At 37.9% G+C, this 21,187-nt stretch overlaps 1 protein-coding gene across 5 annotated transcripts in view; it reads right to left on the bottom strand.

The window, feature by feature from the left end:
• LTBP1 (latent transforming growth factor beta binding protein 1) overlaps nucleotides 1-21,187 on the bottom strand; it is a 379,548-nt gene that overhangs the window by 67,039 nt on the left and 291,322 nt on the right. The gene's annotated exons all lie outside the window — the stretch shown is intronic.

Here is a 21,187-nt window from a genome sequence, read left to right as displayed (position 1 = left end):
CTAAAGATCCTGCCTGCCACAGCTAAGACCCAGCACAACCAAATTAATTAATTAAATTAATTTGAAAAAAATCCATTCTCCACCAAACTGCAAACCAGCCAGGGATATTCCCTCACTCAGAATGTTCTATACCATTTTGAGGCTAGAGAATACAGACCACTATCTATAGCAGAGTACCGTTCATCATCAGGCGTCTGGCTACACATCTGGCCATAGTTCTTAGCTAACTTCTTTCCTAACTCATGCTTCAGCTCTGTGAGCATAAGTACTAGAGTTCTTGGAAAGCCCTATAGTCTTCAATTTCTCACTGACTTTGTGCACACACCTTAATCCACTAGAAATTCTCCCCTCTGCCCACTTTGCTCAGAAACTCTCCCTGGCCCCTGGTCAGCCCAAGAGATACCTCCTCTGTGGCAGATTTCAGGGCCCATCCTTTGTGCTCCCAGAGTATGTGGGGACACTATAGTGCTTAACAGGGCTACTTCTGGGGGTAGAGAACCTTCAACTCAACCTCGCCAGCAGCTTATTCCCTTCTAAAATGGGACAGTGGACAGTAAAGGATGAGGAAGGGAAAATGGCGCCTAGAAACCCGGTGGCTTTCAGTCCAGACACTTGAAGTAAAATCTCTTGCTTTCCTTTTTATTATTTCTTTTATTCATTCAAGATGATGATTTCTTGTTAATGACAGTCAGCTCAAGGACTGAATAACTGACCTTAAGGTGAACAAGTTCTGCATTGGTAATGAATTACTGGGCGTCTTGCAGTCTCAGATTTACTGTAATAGTGATTAACAGAGAAAGTTCAGATGAGCAATATTTTGGACTTCAATGAATAGGAAAAAATAACCTAAAATGCCTGGAGACCAGCTCTTCAACAACTAATATTTTATGAAAATGATATACTCTAGCTCTCTGCAGTTTCATGCTTTCAACAATGAGGTGAGGTAATAGCTTAATAAGAGGATGTTTGTTTCATGTCTCTGACTAATGATCTATATTTAAAAGCCCCATTATTTCATTAGAATTTTCTTTGATGACAAGATATTTTTCCACTGTTAGTCCTATCTATAAACAGATTCATAAGAACTGCCACATTGAAGATTAACTCTAAGGCTAAAGGTTAAGCAAATGTATTATACTAGAATAAAAGCCTGACCAAGATGCATACTTTAGTCTGCTTTTGCTGAAACTGAACTTTGAATATGAAATTAAATTTTGAATGATTCAAATATCACAGATTTTCTTTTTGCTTAATGAAGGATGACTCTAGTAAGTTACTAAAAGAATTCTGCTTAGGCATTTGTAAAAGTCATATATGATATTGTCTATCACCAGCCACAATGTCTACCGAGTGATACAGGAGTAGCTGTTCAGCGATCTCTCAGCTGACAACCCAGATGAAGCTGATACATCAGTGTAAGCACTGATTTCTCATGTGCATTTTTGCTATTTATATTTTACTAAGCAAGGCAGATATAAACATTACCATTTCAATGAAAATGAATTCAAAAGAATTATGCAGATGAAGGAAAGCAGATCATTGATGTGAATTCTCCAACAACAAGATTACCCAAAGGTCAGAAAGTGAAACAGAGCATAATCCTGGGCAAATGCAACTGCCAGGGGCTCATTTTTAAAGGAACAGCGTTGCCAATGACCCACACGACCATACACTTTGAGGACCTTAACCACTGCCCTACTTGGTAGACCAATGATTCTTGTCTGTATGCTTTTTTTTTTTTTGGTGTATAATTGCTTTACAATGTTGTGTTAGTTTCTACTTTATATCAAAGTGAATCAGCTATATGTATACATACACCTGCCCCCTCCTCATGAGCCTCCCTTCCCTCTCTACTTAGTCCATTTTCTCAATGGACCAAAGGCTTTTCAAACCTACTGATTGTTACTAGGGATTCTACACAGAAGAGCAGAACTGCAACCTTTTACTGTCCTTCAACTCTCACTTAGGTAAAGTGAGCTATGAAATAAGATAAAAGTAAAGAGAGGAGACGTGATTTTCTAAAAGGGGCTGAAGTCAGGTAACCCTTATTTACTAATAAAGGAATTACAACTGTGTTCAAAGACCTCAACAATAAAATACATAAGACATCAATGATGCACCAAATATTTTGTATTATAGACACAACAGTCTAAGTACATGGGGATAAGGGGTATTTGTATATTTGGTCAATAAAATGATGTGGCTTTCTTTGTTTCAGACATACTCTTCCATTTTTTGTTTTGAATTAACAAGTCTTTTTGTCATTTTCTTAACATCTCCTACCTTTGCTTTGTCGATTTTCCTTTTTCTTATTCCAAGCAGGACATATCTACCTATTCAAGGAAGGAGCTCTCTGACAAGCCTTCTTTCTGCTGCCAGGGCTCTTGAGAGAGGGGGATGACGGGAATGGGGTGTCATTTTTGGTAAGGGACGACTCACAGGAAAATCTCCACAGCCCTTGTATGGTTGGAAAAAAGAAGCCTTCCTGTCATCAGAGTATTTTTAGATGAATGAAAAGGTTCATCTCAATTTGAAGAGGCTTTGAAGATTACCTGGTTCGATTTCTTCATTTTAAGAACCAGAAAGCTGAAACCTACAAAGGAGAAGTAACTTGCCTCAAGGTTACCCAGTCAATCAGTGGTAGAGTCAACAAAGAAGCAGTGCCTAGTGAAGGAACAATCTTCTGAATCTAAGCTTGTGACTGTGCCTACCACATCTTATCTCCCACCATGGTGATGGTTATTGAAGGTCATCTGAGAGAATGAACAGAATTAACTCAAATGTGAGCCCATCAAGTACCCTGGGACGTATGCACTTCAAAGATGCAAGTCAGAAAACACACTCCTTGACTTACCACTTACTGACTTGCAATTTAATCAAGTACCCTCCTCTTGTCCTTTAGCAAGGCCTTAACATCCAGTATCATCATACCTGAAATCTAAAGATCTGAGGTACTGTAGGTGCTGAAGATGCTGTTTTTCTAGGCGACCCTTGCAAAGAAAGACCTGTCAAGCACCAAGGGTGTGTAAGCCACAGAATGTCCCAGGGCCATGTCTAGCGTTGGTGCTCTTTGGATCTCTCTGTAAGATGGAATGACCCAGTGTTTCAGCCCAAGGATTCCTGACCAACTGAATGGGTTAAATATTTGGCACTAGAATATTAGGAGAACAGAGCCACAGAAAGGGGGCTTACACTAGAAGGGAGTGCATGGCTCCTCCCATGAGGAGCCCTCATACCCTTTACTGAAAGGAACAGAAGCAGGCAAGGAGACAGCAAACCCCAGCCAAGAAGTGGGACTGAACAATGTTAAACCAGCTGAACAGATGCCCAAAGGAATTTTAAATGGCATGGCTGATGGCCCAAAAGAGATTACGGTCTCCCTCACAGCACAGGAGAGAAGTCAGGATTAAATGGAAGATGAGCGCAGGCCGAAAGAAAAAAAAAATACAATTTAGCCAATAGGAAATTAAAAACTGGATTTGGAGACGATCCAGACAACACAATAGGATATGGAAAGCGCCTTTTCAAAAAAAAAAAGGTCCACTGAAGTCTGGCAGCATCAACAAGGCTGAAGAATATGGGCCTTATGTGTTATGGAAAATTACTTTGTTCTGGGAAATGGGGATGAGCCAGAAAACAGCAGACGGCATCTTTGTGCAGAGTGTGACTGCCATGCTGCTGCCGGACAGATGAGTCGGGGAGAAAACCTGAGGGCCATGATGGTCACAAGCATGTTTTGAAAGCCAGCAGCCTAAAGATCAGCAATGAGAAATGACAGAAGTAGAGCAAGTTATTTCAAATCCAACTTTCTAGCTCCCAAATTCTGGAAAACAAGGCTGGCCAATGAAAGGTCAACTTTTTTTTCCCAGCCTTCAAATGCATTACTTTAAAACAGATTTCACTTAAATCATTCTTTTAAAATTACCCAGAGTAGCCTCCCAACTGATTATCTGAGAATAGCTAGAAATTCCCAAGAAACAAAACCAAAAATTTGCTCTGATTTTAATCCATCAATACATGGATAACAGATTAACCAGTCAGAGTTAAACACAGACTAATGGAAAAGCACCCTAAAATCACAATCATCACCATCCCAGTCAACATATCCAACGACATAGGATTCATCCTTGATCACCTCCCAAAGTACAAGCATTGAGCTCCTTTGATTTTCTCTTCCGTTCATCTCCAAGCTCTCCCCTCTTCTCCAATCTTACTCAGGGCCTCCTCACTATCATTTGAATTCCTGCAAAGGCATGCCAATGGGGTTTGTGCTCTCAGCCACTCACTACAACTCCAAACCCATCCTCCACAATGAGACAATGATTAACCTACTGAAATGGCCCAGTTGGTAAAGAATCCACCTGCAATGCAGGAGACACTGGTTTGATTCCTGGGTTGGGAAGATCTGCTGGAGAAGGGATAGGCTACCCACTCCAGTAGCCTTTGTGGCTCAGCTGGTAAAGAATCTGCCTAGAATGCAGGAGACCTGGGTTCAATCCCTAGGTTGGGAAGATCCCCTGGAGAACGGAAAGGCTACCCACTCCAGTATTTGGGCCTGGAGAATTCCATGGACTGTATAGTATCAGTTCAGTTCAGTCACTGTCGTGTCTGACTCTTTGGGACACTAAAGACTGCAGCACGCCAGGCCTCCCTGTCCCTCACCAACTCCCGGAGTTTACTCAAACTCACGTCCATTGAGTCAGTGATGCCATCCAACCATCTCATCCTCTGTTGTCCCCTTCTCCTCCTGCCCTCAATCTTTCCCAGCATCAGGGTCTTTTCCAATGAGTCAGCTCTTCACATCAGGCCAAACTATTGGAGTTTCAGCTTCAACAACAGTCCTTCCAATGAATATTCAGGACTGATTTCCTTTAGGATGGACTGGTTGGATCTCCTTGCAGTCCAAGGGACTCTCAAGAGTCTTCTCCGACACCACAGTTCAAAAGCATCAATTCTTCAGCGCTCAGCTTTCTTTATAGTCCACTCTCACATCTACACGTGACTACTGGAAAAACCATAGCCTTGACTAGATGGACCTTTGTTGGCAAAGTAATGTCTGCTTTTTCATAGGCTGTCTAGGTTGGTCATAACTTTTCTTCCAAGGAGTAAGCATCTTTTTTATTTCATGGCTGCAATCACCATCTGCAGTGATTTTGGAGCCTGTATAGTCTATGGGGTTGTGAAGAGTCAGACACAACTGAGTGACTTTCACTTTCACTTTTAAAGCCCCTTCAGGTTTTCTCCAGGGATAACAGTACAAAGGCCCTTGCCACATGGCCTCTGGAACTCATCCATATTCAACTCTCTGTTTATTTGCTTTTCTAGCTGACCCCTCTGCTTCTGTATCTTCTACTGCCCTCTTTCCCTATCTACTGGATCATTCCCTCAGTATCTGTTAATAAAATTTCATGCTATCATCCTAAATAGGGCCTCAGGACACACACAATCCCTTCAGCTAGAGCCACATTTCTCACTCCTTTTAACAGCCAAGATTCTGGACTATTCTGCTTGTTCTCATTTGCTCTTGGGTGGCTCCAGTATTTAGGACTCCACCAAAATGGCCCTTGATAAGGTCATCATTTTGTAAAATCCAAAGGAATTTGTGCCAGTACCATACTGTCTTGATGACTGTAGCTTTGTAGTAGAGCCTGAAGTCAGGAAGGTTGATTCTTCCAGTTCCATTCTTTTTTCTCAAGATTGTTTTGGCTATATGAGGTCTTTTGTGTTTCCATACAAGTTGTGAAATTATTTGTTCTAGTTCTGTGAAAAATACCATTGGTAGTTTGATATGGATTGCACTGAATCTATAGATTGCTTTGGGTAGTATACTCATTTTCACTATATTGATTCTTCCAATCCAAGAACATGGTATATTTCTCCATCTATTTGTGTCATCTTTGATTTATTTCCTCAATGTTTTATAGTTTTCTATATACAGGTCTTTATAGATCAATGGAATGAAACAGAAAGTCCAGAGATAAATCCACACGCTTATGGACACCTTATCTTTGACAAAAGAGGCAAAAATATACAATAGAGAAAAGACAGCCTCTTCAACAAGTGGTGCTGGGAAAACTGGTCAACTACATGTAAAAGAATAAAACTACAACACTTTCTAACACCATACACAAAGATAAACTCAAAATGGATTAAAGATCTAAATGTAAGACCAGAAACCTATAAAACTCTTAGAGGAAAACATAGGCAGAACACTCTGTGACATAAATCACAGCAAGATCCTCTATGACCCACCTCCCAGAGTAATGGAAATAGAAACAAAAATAAACAAATGAGGCCTAATTAAACTTAAAAGCTTTTGCACAATGAAGGAAACTATAAGTAAGGTAAAAAGACAACTCTCAGAATGGGAGAAAATAACAGCAAATGAAATAACTAACAGAGAATTAATCTCCAAAATATACAAGTAGCTCATGCAGCTCAATACCAGAAAAACAAACAACCCAATCAAAAAGTGGGCAAGGGACCCAAACAGACATTTCTCCAAAGAAAACATACAGATGGCTAATAAACACATGAAAAGATGCTCAATGTCACTCATTATTAGAGAAATGCCAATCAAAACCACAACGAGGTATCATCTCACACAGGTCAGAATGGCCATCATCAAAAAGTCTACAAACAATAAATGCTGGAGAGGGTGTGGAGAAAAGAGAACCCTCTTACACTGTTGGTGGGAATGCAAACTGGTACAGCAACTATGGAGAATAGTGTGGAGATTCCTTTAAAAACTAGAAATAGAACTGCCATTATGAGCCAGCAATCTCTGCTGGGCATAAACCCCAAGTAAATCAGAACTCAAAGAGACTTGTGTACCCCAACGTTCACTGCAGCACTGTTTACAAAGCTAGGACATGGAAGCAACCTAGATGTCCTTTGGCAGATGAATGGATAAGGAAGTTGTGGTACATACACACAATGGTATATTACTTAGCTATAAAAAGGAATACATTTGAATCAGTTCTATGAGGTAGATGAAACTAGAGCCCCTTATATAGAGTGAAATAAGTCAGAAAGAGAAAGACAAATACTGTATATTAACACATACATATGTAAGGAGATCCAACTAGTCCATTCTAAAGGAGATCAGTCCTGGGTGTTCATTGGAAGGACTGATGCTAAAGCTAAAACTCCAATACTTTGGCCACCTCATGTGAAGAGTTGATTCATTGGAAAACACTCTGATGCTGGGAGGGATTGGGGGGCAGGAGGAGAAGGGGATGACAGAGGATTAGATGGCTAGATGGCATCACTGACTCGATGGACATGAGTTTGAGTGAACTCCAGGAGTTGGTGATGGACAGGGAGGCCTGGTGTGTGTGATTCATGGGGTTGCAAAGAGTCGGACACGACTGAGCGACTGAACTGAACTGAACTGAACTGATGGACTTGAGAAAGATGGTAATGACTATCCTATATGCAGGGCAGCAAAGGAGACACAGATGTAAAACACAGATTTTTGAACTCAGTGGGAGAAGGCAAGGGTGGGATGATTTGAGAGAACAGCATTGAAACATATACATTACCATATGTAGGCAGATGACCAGTGCAAGTTTGATGCATGAAGCAGGGCACTCAAAGTCTGTACTCTGGGACAACCCAGAGGAATACGGGGGGAGAGGGATGTGGGAGGAGGTGTTCGGGATGGGGGGACACATGTATACCCATGGCTGATCCATGCTTATGTATGGCAAAAAAACATCACACTCAGTGGTATTTAATGCACTTGACAACTCTCCTCTTCTTAAAGTACTCTCTTCTGTTAGATTTCAAGGTCCTATATGCTCCTGGGTTTTCTCTGGACACATTTCCACAGTCCTTCTCTCTTACTTGACCCCAAACTATGTTTCTCAGGACTTAGTCCTAGGCCTTCTTTTCTTCTCATTCCATGGTCTCTCTTGATGGTCTCATCCATTCTAATAGCTTCAAACACCATCTATATCTGAGGATTTCAATTCAAATCTCCAAGAAAGACCTTCTTTTCTAAACATCAGATCTAACTTGATCCAATTGCCTGACTGTCACACCCACATGGATATCTCAAGGGCAACTCTAATTCAATACACCCAAATGATACTTTCGATATTAAAATTTTCCCTTCATCTTTCACCATGTGAAGAAATAGTGCCACCAAATATCTACTTGTTACCTCCAGAACCAGGGATCTATCCTCAATATTCCATTTCCTCCTTCCGCTCATCCAAGCCAACACTATGGTCTAATCCAGTACCAGGGTCTATGTCCAAAGCATTTGATTTGTTCATTTCTTTCCATAACACTGTTACTGCTCTAGTCTGAGCTACCGATATGTCTGGTGGGAACAACATCTAAGAATATGCCCTTGCTTTTCTCTTGCCCTTTTAATCCCATTTCCAAACAGTACCCTGGGCAACATACAGTTTAAAAACATAGAGTATTGAATAACATCAAACCCAAGAGTTTACTTTATATACCCCCAAAACATAAAAGAGCTTTGCAAATTCAATTATTTCCTAGTGTTTATTTTTAAACAAATCACATCAACTGAAAGAAACATTCCTATATTAAAATGTGAAAAAAACACACATCTTATAAATTATGGAATATTATCACAGTCCCACTTAAAATCTGCTAGTATGTTTCAGCTATTCTTAGAATGATATTCAAACTCGTAATGTTTCCTGTGAGGCTTTGTACATTCCATCCCTGACTCTTCAGTCTATCCCTCACTATGCCTCCCTCCAAGCACCAGGCTTTGGCCATTCTCACTTCCCTGAAAGCTCCTAGTACTTTCCTGCCTCGGAGCCTTTGCCCTTCCTACAACTCCACCCAACCACACTCTTCCACAGGTAACTCACTTCTCAGGGCTCAGCTCAAATACCCTGTCTTATGAGACCTTCAGGTGAAATGAATGAGCTTTCCCTCCTCTCATTGACTAGACTGTTCTTTCCCTTGCAGCAGCTTAATGATATGTGGTCATGTGTTTTTTGAAACACTTATTTGAGTATTTACTGCTTGCGTCCTGCGCATGCATTTCCTAGAGGGCAGAGACCGTGTCTGTTTTGCTAATCACTGTGTGTCCATAGCCTTGAACAACGTCTGGCACATAGTAGGTGTGTAATGGCAACGTTAAACATAATACCGTTTAATACAAAAGCAAGCAAGCCTTTCACAATCTAGCCTTTGTTGACCTCTTCAGCTGTATCTCATGCATCACTTTATCCCCCATCTCACACATGCAACTGAGACAACTTACTAGTCCCAAAACCCATACAGTATTTCATGTCTCCAAGTCTTTGCTCATGGCGTTTTTCTGCCAAGACACACTCTTCTTCCTTTCCCCCTGCAGCTCTCAGGCCCTATTTTTCATCCAGATAATCTTCCTTTGCCCTCCAAGCTCTTCTAGACTCAGCTGGACCTTCTTGAGGGCATTTTGACCCAACCTTAAGTCAAAAATGTATCTACACACAGGCTCTTCCTGCCCCTCACTAAACACTTAGGAAGATCTTAAGTAATGACATTAGTAACAAAATGCAGGGCTGAGCGCTCAAGGCCACAGCATAGGAGAAAGAACCACAGACATAACGGGGCTGGGCTAGAAAAAACACTCATGACCTAGCCAGTTCCCACGCCATCGGAGAACAACAGTCAAATTAAAGCTGCCCTGAAGACAGTTTGAAAAGCAGAATTTATAATGTAGGAATTTGTATTTGAAATTTTCAAATGCCAACTTAAAACACTCTTCTAGAATGAAGATAAAAGGACAAACTGAAGGGCAAGAAAACATTCACTTTCATATCTCAGCTATATGAAAGATTTAAATACAAAAAAAAAAGCCCACAAAGATTAAAATACTATAAGAAATATAAATATACAATTGTTCACAACAGGACAGGGAAAATTACCAAGTAGAAAGCAACAAAAGAAATAACAGCATTATAAAATTAAAAGGCAAGTTAAAGAATGAGAAAAACATTTGTAAAGCACAGATAAATGATTATTATCCTTAGCACAGATAAATCAGAAAAACACCTCAGGTAGGTTAAAAAAAAAAAAAAAAAAGAAAAAAAGGAGATAAATATAAAAGAAGTTAAAGTGAAAAGAAAGTGAAAGTGAAGTCGCTCAGTCATGTCCGACTCTTTGTGACCCCATGGACTGTAGCCTACCATGCTCCTCCAACCATGGGATTCTCCAGGCAAGAATACTGGAGTGGGTTGCCATTTTCTTCTTCAGGGGATCTTCCCAACCCAGGGATCGAACCTGGGTCTCCCGCATTGGAGGCAGATGCTTTAACCTCTGAGCCTCCAGGGAAGCAAATTAAATGAGATATTAAATTCATATCAAGTTCATATCAAATTAACAGAGGAAAATATGAATGTGAGTTTCTTTTTGGAGAGAGTGTTAGAAGACAGGAGGTCTCACTGGGTTCTGGTGGAAGCAGAAACTGGTACATTTCTGGAAAGCAAGGAGCTCACATATGTTGTTAAGACCAATAAAGCTGCTAATATTTTTTGATCTTGTAATTAAATGTCTTAGAATCTACTCCAGGGATAGGATAATTGATGAAAAGAAATATTTACATGCAAGTGTCTTCATAAAGCATTAAACAGCAGCAACAACATCAAAGGACAGAGTTTATACCTCCATAATTAGGGGCATATATTTAAAAATATAGGGTGTAATCATAGGATGGAACTATGCAAAAATTAAGAAGATATGAGTATCAGAAAAATAAAGATAAAAAGCATATGATCTTACTATAACATTTAAATACTGAAAACTATAAAAAAGAAATAGACCAAATAGTAACTGGTTGGTTGACAAATGTTTTTCTTTTCCACTTTTCATCATTTTCTAAGTTTTTCACAATAAATACATATTACTCTTAAGTTCTTTGTTTGCAATCAACTATCTGAAGATATGAAAGCAAAAAATATTCTACTTGAATATGTATCTTGGTATATTCTACATTCTAACAGCAATGAGTGAAGTAAAACTGTGCAAAAGTAGAATAGACTTTCATAAATATTCTAAAACTTAAAAAAAAGAAAAACTTGTAATGTTTAAATAATTCTTCCAGTTGAAAATTAAGAAACTGAATGTTGAATTTTAAAATAAACTGTTAAATTTTAAAATAAACTGTTTTGCTTGAAATGATAAAAAAAATACTTCTTATGCTGATCATTATTAAGTTAGGAAATATTTTAAGTTATAAAACCACAGCAATTTTCAACAACTGCAGCTGCAATTGAAAACAATGCAGCAAACAAAAAAAATCTTTAGGTGCTTTTTAATCTAAACAAGTTTTTTTTTTTTTTTTTTTTTTTTGGCATACAAAGCTATATTTATTTCCTTTCAAAATCTCTGGAGACCCTGCCATAAGTACAGACTTCTGTACATGAATTCAGAGATTCTGTTGAATGAAAAATAAACACTTTGGAGCCAATCCCTTCCTCAAATATAAATGGTAAACTGCCAGCTATAAATATTTTCTCTCTGAAGATTTTACTTTTCTACTGTATACAGATAAGTACTGTATAGAATTTCACTTTCCATTATGTGAAAGTAGAACTTAGGCCAATATGCTTTGGATCCCAGACTTAACTTTTGGTGCATTTTATTTTCCTTTCATTCATTATTCAGTTTAAAAAATCATAGGAAAGCATTCTTTCAAAAACATATTTAAAAAACAGGGTTGGGAGTGATATAATAAAAAATACTCTAAAATGTAGAGGTAGGAAAGAAAGGAAAAGGAACAAAGAGATGAGACAAATGGAATACAGAGGTTGATACAGATTTGAATCTTCCAAATACAAGTAGTTAAATGTATACAAACTTAATTATATACATGAATTAGAAAAAAACTAGTATACCCTTCTTATAAGAGAAAGAACCTTTAACTATTAAGAATACAGAAATATAGGAAAAGATACATTGTGTAAAATCTAATTGAAAGAAAGCACATGAAAGATACAGTCGATTTAAAGGTCAATAGATTTTAAGGTAAGATGCATTGATAGAAAAAGTGACACTTCAAAGAGATGAAAGGTTCGATCCATCAGGAAAATACACAAATTCTGTATCTAATTCGACTGCCAGAAAATATATAAAACAAAATCCGGCAAAGTAAAATCAGAAACAGATAAATCTCCATAACAATGAAGATTATAAAATAACCCCTCAGTAAATTATGTAATAGGCAGACAAAAAACAGTGGAGTTATAGATGATATGAACAACACCATTTACAATGTATTACCACTGTGTAGTAGAGGTACTAGAAAGTATCGGGTAAGAAAAGGTGTAATTATTGAAAGAAAAATAAGACTAACTTTAAAATAGCTGAAGTAACACTTTTTCAGCTATAACATAATGGTTTATGTACAAAATCCAAAAGAATCTGAAGGTAAACTACTACAAATAAGTAAATTCAGTAATGTCATGGATACAAGGTCAATGTACAAAAATCAAATGTAGCTCTATACACTAGTAAACAATTATAAGGGTTAAAAAACACTCTAAATACCATTTACAACAGTATAAAAAATATTAAAAACCTCAGTATAAGTCTAAATACGTTGTGCAAGACTGTACACACAAAAGCTGCAAGAAACCACCACAGTAAATGAAAGAAAATCTACACAAACAGAAGGATATGTCTTATTTGTGGACTGGAAGACTCAATATTGCAAAATATGAAACTTCCCAGATTAACCTGTTGAGTCAATGCAATTCCAATCCAAATTCCTACAGTTTTGGTTTTTTGTTTGTTTTTCTGTTTTTTGGTGAAAATCAATAAGCTAATTATAAAACTTACATAGAAATGAAAAGAGCCAAGAATAGGCCTGACAATCTCAGTGAAGAACAAAATACTATAATTTAGAATTTACAGCACCATATATTTAAATTTACTATAAAGCTATATATATAAAGCTATACTATAAATTTATATATACATTTACTATAATTAAGACAGTATGCTACTGGTGCAAGCTGTGGATAGAATGAAGAAGGAGGAAATAATCCAATCTACATTTGAACACATGTTTCATGACAGAGTTACCATTGTAGATCAGTGGGAAAGGGGTATGCTTCTCAAACAGTGATGACCCAAATGGAAATCCATTTAAGAAAAAAAGTAAATCCTGACCTCTATCTCATACCATATGCAAAGATCAATTTCAGGGCAAGGACAATGTAAAATATAAAATAAAGCTTTCAGAAGAAAATATAAAAGAGTATCAAAGATTATAAACACAAAAAGTACTGATCTGAAAATAATCAAAATACTAGAAACTTCAAAATTAAGGTTCATCTGAAGTTACCATTGACAGGATTGTTGTATTTAGCATCTCCTTGGGAAGGGATGTGTTATACAGAAGCAGACAAATGAAACAATACTGAAAGAGCCAATGTAAAGGTATGAAAACTTGTTCTACATCAATCCTCACAAGAGAAATGCAAATTGACACCATGATGAGATCCCATTACTTAGCATGACTAATTGTTAAAAGGACTAACCATTCCAACTGTTGATAAAGATGTGGCACTGGAAGTCTCACACTTAGCTGGTAGCAGTGTAAATTAATACTCTGAAAAACTGGCTATGAAAATGAGACATACATATGATCTATGACCTATAAATTACATGTGTGCATGCTAAGTCACTTCAGTCATGTCCAGCTCTCTGTGACCTTACGGACTGTAGCCCTCCAGGCCCCTCTGTCCATGGGATTCTCCAGGCAAGAATACAGGAGTACACAACCAGGTAATATCCAACAGAAATGAGTGATTATGTCAATCAAAAGGCATGCTCAAGATTAGTCACTAAAGCTCTATTTACAACAGTCCCAAAGTAATCCAAATGCCCATCAACAATAGAATGGCGACATAATTGTAGTATATTCATACAAAGAAATCTGTGAAGATGAAGTACTGCTACATGTAACACAGGTGAAGTTCACAAGCATACTGTTGCACAAAATAAGCCAGAGACAAACGAGTAACTACTACATGATTCTATGAATATAATGTTCAAAAACAAGCACAACAAAGCCCTGGTAATGCAGACAAAACTGTGGGTACTGCTGTGTGTGGGTAATGAGGAGGGGATGGGTAATAAATGGAAAGAAGCTTGAGAGAGGGTTCAGGAGGCTTGCTACCAACACTCTCTGAAAGTTTACCAAAAGTGCTCTATGATTGATTCATTTTTCTTTATATATTTTAAGCAATTAAAAATGCTACTGGAAAGGAAAAAAAGCCTGTCCACACTCTATGCTAAGCTGCGAAGTCACTTCAGTCGTGTTCGACTCTGTGCGACCCCATAGATGGCAGCCCACCAGGCTCCCCCATCCCTGGGATTCTCCAGGCAAGAACACTGGAGTGGGTTGCCATTTCCTTCTCCAATGCATGAAAGTGAAAAGTGAAAGTGAAGCCCCTCAGTCGTGTCCGACTCTTTGCGACCCCATGGACTGCGGCCCACCAGGCTCCTCCGTCCATGGGATTTTCCAGGCAAGAGTACTGGAGTGGGGTGCCATTGCCTTCTCCCCACACTGCTATATTTCCTGGTTAAAGACAATCTTAACCATTCAAAAACTTGTTCTATTTCTTTCCCCTTGGTAAGACTTATTAGACTAAAATATTAAGAGACTGAGTAGTAATCCTGGTCGCCACTTCCTATCTGTCCATTGTAAGCCATTGAAATTCTCTGAAACTTCAATTTCCTCCATATGCAAATGAAGTCAATTTTTTTTTCATACGGGTGAAAATGAGAACCAATGTAACAATACATATTTTCTTAAAATTTTATCATTTCTATGTGATCCACTGTAAGTCAAGGGAATCAACTGAATACTGTCCAGACTATGCTACTATTTTTTGTCTTGTAGAAGGTGTTTGAGTGTTACTATGGAACAAATTTTTTAATCACTTCTTTAGAATTACAACAGCATTGATATATGTTCAGAACGGACTGAAATCCTAATGTTCTAGGACATATGGTTTTAGAAATTATGAATATTTAAACAGGCAACAGAAAATGGAAGACCGATACATGTGATGTGTGAAAAGGAGGCCATATTTAGCTACTAAGCATTAATGAGGAAACACTAGGTCAGTCCAGCTCCTAGGCCCTCACTGGCAACACTCCCTCCCAAGAGCATCTGAACTGAGAACTGAGAGTAGGTTCCTAGTTCTCTTCTCTTTCTGCAACTTGCATGCCCTTTCATAAGTTTAAAATTACTGCAGTTAGTAAATGTCTTTCTGCATGAGGATAAAATATAAAATTAATGAGCTTTTAAATTTTGTGGGTTTTTTCTGAAGATCTAAAAAAGTCTTAAGAACTTCTCAAATATTTACATTATGTCCCTTTTTCTCATTTCCATATGGCTTTTGAAGACAAGGAAGTGGAATAAATGTACAGAAAATGATTATCTCTATCATTCAGACTAAGGCCAAGGATGAAAATCCTCATGAATGAAATCATTTTAAATCAACTGCTTAAAAAAAAAACAAAAACAAACTGAAGAAGCATAGTTTGGCTTTTACATTTCGAACTGTATTATCATGCAACTGCAGTGAAAGACTAAGGAAACAGGGAAAGGGATCTGTGGCCACTTCTCCTCATGGAGGGAGCCCACAAAGCTCAGGTTCGGCAGCTGGAAAGGTTATCTGTGTCGTTAAACATCCCTGAAAGCCTCCAGCTTGCATTGGGTTCAGATCGTCCCCCTCAGAGAAGAGGACATGAGTGGAGCAGAGAGGTGCTGCCTGAGGAAACCATTACAAGGGCCAGATGTTTGTTCAATTGTGATAAAACCTCGGTACTATAGGTGCAAATCCCAAACTGAGTATCTGTGACATCTAAGGAAAAATTCCGAGTTGAAGAGTAGTATATTTTTAATCAGACACCGAGCACTTTTTCTTTTTAGAAAAGCAAAAGCTATAAATGCAATAAATCATCTGTGTTTCTTTCCAGAGAAAGAGAAGCAAAGTGATTTCTGAACTTAAAAAGCCATTTTCTTCTTATTTCTTCCTGTGATAGGCTGACAGAATATTATATAAAAACAGAAATTTAAGAAGTATTTGAATTTGACACACACACACAATTTCTAAAAATTTATAGAGAAGAAATAAGAAAGCTTTAAAAAAAAAAACAAAACTTCCTCTACTCCCAAAGGTTAACAATAATTCTAATTTACTGTCACGTAACAGAATATCACATAAGTGGGGAATTTTAATAAGTTCTCCAAATAAATCCAAGGCCATTCAGAAAAAGTTCCCCAAATTTTAATTGCTTATTTCTCCTACCACAATTTACAAAAAAGATACTATGTGTGAAATACATATCTTGCATTTTCACATGGTTTCAGTTTTTAAATGACAAGAATTTTGTTTTAACATGTTATTTATAACCATTTGGGTTATCTTTGCATTCGTTTAATGGTTTTACATTTCTACACCTGAGCTGCTCTAAAAATACATATAATATCTTATTCTAACTTCAGAGCCATGCTGTGCATTTTCTCTTTTCATATAGTATTTCTTACACTAAGAGGTGCTGCCAGTGAGACCGGGAGAAAACCCTAACCACAGGCCAAACGCATCAAACCCCAGATTCATCTTTCTGACACTTAGGCCCCAGAGGCAATATAAGAGCAGCCAAAAAAATTCCCATTTTTTTACTGTTATAATTTTTCTTTCTATATTCATACAGGATGCCAATAAAGATGAGTTTTGAAACCACAGAAAATAGTACCTCTAGAAATAACACTGCTGATACCTAAATGCAAACAAGCGTTAGCATGAACGATCAGTTTATTGGCAACTGACGCATCAAACACTTAAAAACTTAAGTCAGTCATATGGAATGCTTAGGGAAAATAAAGGGTGAGGAATTAAAGCAAATTATATATAAATGAGTTACTGAACCATATTCTACATGACTTTAATAAATTGGGATTTAAATGTAGAAAAAAATATAGTAGTAATTAATTTATATCCAGACTTGGACTTTGAATTGCCAGACTATTTAATTCACAATACACAATTGTGTATCAGATCAAATAAAAATAAACAGGTTTTAGATGCCCCCTTCCTTTTAGGTACCCACATATCAAGGGAAACACATGGCAATAACTAGGGTGTCAGTATAAGTGCTAAAATACTAACAATAATTCACATCCATCGAGCATATTCTAGGGACCAAGCTCCATTCCAAGTGTGTGTTAATACTTGCCAACACCCACTGACATACTTAATTCTTCCAAAAACTCCTACAAAAAAATGTAGGTGCTGTATTTTATGCTTATTATGCAATGCAGAACTGAGATATATGACTCATGTGAGTCAAGTCCACACAACTGTAAAGTGCTGGAGCAAGAATTCAAGCCCATGTATTCAAATTCCACAGCCCAGCTCTTTAGCCACTGCTGCACCCAGTCACCAAGCAGAGTGTGATTTAGGGAGTATGCTTTTAGGAGTCAGATTTTCAAAAAATAGGGAAGGCTTTTCACTAAGTCCCTTCATTCATTCATGAGGTACTGGGTTGGCCAAAAAGTTTCTTTGATTTTTAGTAAAAATTAGACATATTTTTCATTTTCATTAGGAACTTTATTGACACATTCACTAACCAAATGACTCTTTTGGCCATCCCAGTTTTTACCGGCCCTACCTAACATTCTCAAAGGCACAAAATTATGAACAAAACAAAGATTCACATCTTATGAGCCTTAGTGTCTAGCAGAAAGATTGGACAATAAACAAGACAAAGAAGTAGAATAAGGTAGTTTAGAAAAGAGAGAGAAAACAGAAATGTGGGGAGTGGGTAAAGGTGAGAAAAGGATGATTAGAGTAAAGTTCACTGATAGATGAATAGATAAAGAGGATATGATACATATATACAATAGAATGCTACTTGACCATGAAAAAGAAATAATGCCATTTGCAGCAACATGGACACAAGAGATCACCACACTAAGTGTAAGTCAAAGAGAAAGTCAAATACCATATGATATTGACCATATCAAATACCCTATGATATTGACCATATCAAATACCCTATGATATTGACCATATCACTTACATGTGGAATCAAAAACATGACACAGTGAACCTATCTATGAAAGAATCAGGGACATAGAGGATAGATTGCTGGCTGCCAAGGGAGAAGGTGAGAGGGGGATGGATTGGGAGTTTGGGATAAGTAGGTATATATAGAATGGATAAACAACAAGGTCCCATTTACAGCACAGGGAACTGTATTCAATATCCCGTGATAAACCATAATGGGAAAGAATATGAAAAAGATCTTCCATTATGGTTTATCACAGGATACTGAATACAAATAATATTCAACACTGATATTGAATATTACACAGCTGTATAGCAATAATTAACACATTATTGTGTATATCAACCATACTTCAAAAAACTGAAAAATAAGGACCTACTGAGAAAGTGACATTAAATAAAGACCTATAGTAGATGAGAGGTAACAATCAATGTACTTCTTGTTAGTATAATAAATTTCCTTATTTTAAGCTGCTCATTGCAACCAAAGCAAACAAAGTAATATTTAACCTACCTACCTATATGTTTGTTGTGAAAATTAAAAGAGAAAATAGGTACAATACATTTAGCATAAGTGCCTGGCTCCTAAAAAGCACTCAGTGAATGCTGGTTATTACTCTTACTGCTTCTGTTTTAATAAAGTCATGAAATCAGGTATGTGAAGTTTCTCCAGTACACTCATACAGGGTGTCCAAGACAAGCACATCATACTTTCTGTTAGATGCCTATAAAGTAACTGATTCTGGACTCAATATATTAAGCATTACAATTTAGGTCTAAAGTACAAAAGTATCATTGACAACAACCTTCCATGATATAGTTCTTCCATGAGAACTTGGGTTACTGATGACATCCAAAGATTCATCAAAATAGATACAAGAAGCTCTCGGCGCCCAGACATGAGCTGGGGGACATAGCAGAAGGTGTGAGGGGCAGCCTGCCTGTTCACAGACTGCCCTTTCTGGAAGCTTCATGTCTATTTTTTGGCCGAAAGGAAAAGTGTTTACTTCTTCGATGAACAAATGATTTTCCATAGCTCTGGGATATGCAAAGGTCAGGAGCGATAAAAGGCTTAGGAAGAGCTCTCGAATTTTTTTGCCACCATTGTGAATTTCTTTATAAAAATGTTGATATATGGAGGACAATCAAGCAACGCATGGAAAATATGTATTCCAGGTCCAAAAGGAGCTTATTCCAGCAAGATTTCCTCAGTTCTCTCCCTAATGATTTAAACATCCATTTCATTCACTTCTGCAGAAGTACATTCACAGGAGGAGTGAGTGTGAAGAACAGTAGCCTTTATAGTAAGAGGTCACTTCCTTTCCTTACCTGGAATGCTGTCTGATCCTTTTTCACACAAGGGAGGGAAAGGATCCTGTTGTTAAGCTAAATTCCCTGTCTTTAGAAAAGAAATACTCTGGTTGTATTCTCTTACTAGATTTTTTTTTTTTTTTTTCACTTTCCAAGCCTAAAAGTACTAAAAAAACCAAAAAATCTTTGGGCCAAGTAGCCAGATGTAATATATTATTGTGTCAGGGTACTTCAATGTCCTACTTGGCTAAGTCATTTTCAAAAATATTTTCTCTTTGGTGATAGACATAAAGTTCTATCTTCATGCCACAAAACCACCAACTGCCTTGGAGTGCTGTCAACATGGTTTTATACTTTCTTTCTACACTGCTCGTGGAAAATGTACCTCAAAGTCTGAAAACAAAACCACACTCACTCCCAGTTCATTTTTCTTTCTTTGATTTGGCAAAGGTTGTCCTTAGTGTATTTTCTGGTTCCCAACGCACACAAAATTGATCTAAGAGTTTGGACCCAACTTCTTTTAGTCTTTATGATATCACTGTTCTCAGTGAACTTCATGAAGCCAGCCATCCTTATCACTTGCATTTGCTGTTTTTCCACCCAAATGAATGAGTTAGTAAGAAGCAGTTTGAGGTAGATATCTAAACAGGTTACAGGATTAGAGACTATAGCCATTCAACAGTAAGACTTGAGTGCTTTGGGTTTCAGAGTTAAGTTCAATGTTCCAAAAGTCCCCTTCCAATCCTACAGTTCTCATTTTTAAATCAATATGGGAGATGCTTTGAATGTGAGAGCAGAAGTTCCTGATCACATACTCCATCTGAGGTGCTTTTTTGAAAAGTAAGAAACAAACAACAACATTCAGAGAAGAAAAAGATAGCAGTCGAATACAGAATTGAACTTAAAGGGTTTTTGGGGTTTTTTTTGACAAAAAGTAATTAATTTTTTTTCAGGTTAATTTCAGGAATGTCTGATTTTTAAAAGCAGACTTTAAAGAGCAGTTTTAGGTTCACAATAAAATTTCACAGGAAGTTTCCTTATTCCCCTTGTTTTCCCAAAACCGTCCCCTCCCCTAGCTTCTCCCACTGTCAACCACCCCCACCAGAGTGGTACATTTGCTATGACTGATGAACCTACACTGACGCATCACTATCAAGCAAAGCCCATAACTCACCATCGGGCTTGCTCTTGGTATTATGCTCTGATCTTTTATTCCCGTCTGGACAACAGAACTCACATGTTGGCAACTGGAAAGAGGCCTTCAGCAGACAATCTTACATCCTCCGATCTATGCATCGACAGCTATTATTACTTAGCCCGTCGATGACCAGTTTGAAAAAGAAAAGCACTTAATATGGCTCCATCTGTTACTCAGACACAATTTTGGCATTACTTTCATTAACGTACATTGCTATGCTATGCTAAGTCACTTCAGTCGTGTCCGACTCTGTGCAACCCCATAGACGGCTGCCCAACAGGCTCCCCCGTCCCTGGGATTCTCCAGGCAAGAACACTGGAGTGGGTTGCCATTTCCTTCTCCAATGCATGAAAGTGAAAAGTGAAAGTGAAGTCGCTCAGTCGTGTCCGACTCTTAGCGACCCCATGGATTGCAGCCTAACAGGCTCCTCCGTCCATGGGATTTTCCAAGCAAGAGTACTGGAGTGGGGTGCCATTGCCTTCTCCGTAATGTACATTATAGAGGCAGAATGGCCAGTTGTGACTACCCTAGTTGGTAACTTCCGTTCTTTGTTCTAGCCCTCAGACCCTCATTACTCTGCTCTCTTTCATGGGGTTTACCACTTTATAGCATATTA

This window comes from Bison bison, unplaced genomic scaffold, assembly GCF_000754665.1.
Source record: "Bison bison bison isolate TAMUID 2011002044 unplaced genomic scaffold, Bison_UMD1.0 scf7180017864508, whole genome shotgun sequence".
Taxonomy (NCBI): Eukaryota; Metazoa; Chordata; class Mammalia; order Artiodactyla; family Bovidae; genus Bison; species Bison bison.
This window is presented reverse-complemented; position numbering and strand designations above follow the sequence as displayed.